This window comes from Arachis duranensis, chromosome 4 (genome assembly GCF_000817695.3).
Source record: "Arachis duranensis cultivar V14167 chromosome 4, aradu.V14167.gnm2.J7QH, whole genome shotgun sequence".
NCBI lineage: Eukaryota > Viridiplantae > Streptophyta > Magnoliopsida > Fabales > Fabaceae > Arachis > Arachis duranensis.
The window spans coordinates 10,708,943-10,711,265 of NC_029775.3; positions in this window are offsets into that span (position 1 = coordinate 10,708,943).

The window sequence follows — 2,323 nt, forward strand, 5'->3', positions numbered from 1 at the left end:
GAAGGTTTATCAAGGGCTTTTCACAGATAGCTTTGCCAATGACAAAGTTGACCCGCAAAGACACTCCGTTTGTTTGGACTCCTGAGTGCGAGGACAGCTTTCAGACATTGAAGAAAAAGTTGACCACCGCACCTGTGTTAGTGTTACCTGAGCCGAACGAGCCATTTGAGGTGTATTGTGATGCCTCATTGAAGGGCTTAGGGTGCGTGCTGATGCAGCATCATAATGTGGTGGCGTATGCCTCACGACAGTTGAGACCTCATGAAGTTAGTTACCCTACGCACGATTTGGAACTCGCTGCGGTGGTGTTTGCCTTGAAGGTGTGGAGGCATTATCTCTATGGGGTTAAGTTCCAAGTTTTCTCTGATCATAAGAGCTTGAAGTATCTCTTTGATCAGAAAGAGCTCAATATGAGGCAGAGGAGGTGGATGGAATTATTGAAGGACTACGACTTTGAGTTGAATTACCATCCGGGAAAGGCAAACGTAGTGGCGGATGCGTTAAGTCGGAAGTCATTATATGCGGCTTGGATGATGCTTCAAGAGGAGAAGTTGCTCAAGGGATTCGAGAGTCTGAAAATCGGTGCTCGAGAAGTATCCGGAACTTTGTATTTGAGCCGATTAGAGATCTCAAGTGATTTTAAGTCCAAACTCCTAAAGGCTCATCAAAATGAGGAAGCGTTATGGAAGGTGTTACCGGCATTGAGCAAGGAAAACGGTGGAGAGTGTCGGAAGAAAAAGATGGGTTATGGAGATTCAAGGGTAGGATCATTGTGCCGGATGTTGGCACTTTGAGGCAAGATATTTTAAAGGAGGCACACAAAAGCGGATTCTCCATTCACCCGGGAAGTACTAAGATGTACCATGATTTAAAAGCGATGTTTTGGGGCCGGGTATGAAGAATGACGTGGCAGAATATGTTTCAAAGTGCTTAACTTGTCAAAAGGTAAAGATTGAACATCAAAGACCTTCCGGGATGTTGCAACCTTTAGAGATTACACAATGGAAGTGGGAAAGTATTGCAATGGACCTTTTGTATGACTTACACCCTTGAGGAGCTAGCACGGTTATACATAAAGGAGATTGTGAGACTTCATGGTGTACCTGCTACTATAATCTCTGATAGAGATCCTCGTTTCACTTCAAGGTTTTGGGGTGCATTTCAGAAAGCTTTTGGAACTCGATTAAGCTTGAGCATGGCTTACCATCCTCAAACAGATGGTCAATCCGAGAGGACAATCCAAACACTAGAGGATATGTTGAGAGCTTGTGTTTTGGACCAACCGGTGAGTTAGGATCAGTATATGCCATTAGTGGAGTTTGCATACAATAATAGCTATCATGCGAGCATTGGAATGGCTCCGTATGAGGCCTTATATGGGAGGAAATGTCAATCTCCGCTTTGTTGGTATGAAGCTGGAGAGAAAAGCTTGTTAAGGCCGGAAATGATAGCGGAGACTACTGAACAAGTCAAGAAAATCCGTGATAGGATGCTTACGGCGCAGAGTCATCAAAAGAGTTACGCCGATCAGAGGCGAAAGCCCTTAGAATTTGAGGAAGGAGATCATGTTTTCATTAAGGTTACTCTGACTACAGGAGTAGGTAGGGCGATTAAAGCAAAGAAGTTGAATCCTCGATACATTGGTCCATTTCAGATCCTGGAGAGGATTGGACCGGTGGCATATCGGATGGCTCTACCACCTCATCTTTCGAATCTGCACGACGTGTTTCACGTGTCGCAGCTTCGGAAGTACACCCCTGATGCTAGCCATGTGTTAGAACCTGAGTCGGTTCAGTTAAGGGAAGATCTGACGCTTCCAGTGGCTCCAGTCAAAATTGATGATACTAGTATCAAACGGTTGCGTGAAAAAGAGGTTTCATTGGTCAAAGTGGCATGGAGTCAAGGCAGTGTTGAGGAACACACTTGGGAACTTGAGTCAGAGATGCGAACGGATTATCCGCATTTATTCTCAGGTAATTGCATTTGAATTTTGTGGGCAAAATTCCCAATTAGGTGGGTAGAATGTAAAACCCGGTTAATTAACGGCTAATTAACCCATAAATGAGAATTTATTCTGGAAAGCCTAAAATGTGATTTTTATGGCTAAATGTGATAGAAGAGATTGAGACGAGAATTTTGGTACCAATTTTATAGAATTCGGACCAAGGTTGGACCGAACGGGCCAAACCGGGCCAATAGGACCTAAAGTGGGCCCTTGGCCCAACATAACTTGACCAAAACCCTAGTTTTCAGCACTCTCTCTCCTCACACAACACCAAACACGCTGAAAAGAGAGGAAATGGGGGAAGAACACTCTCTCAAA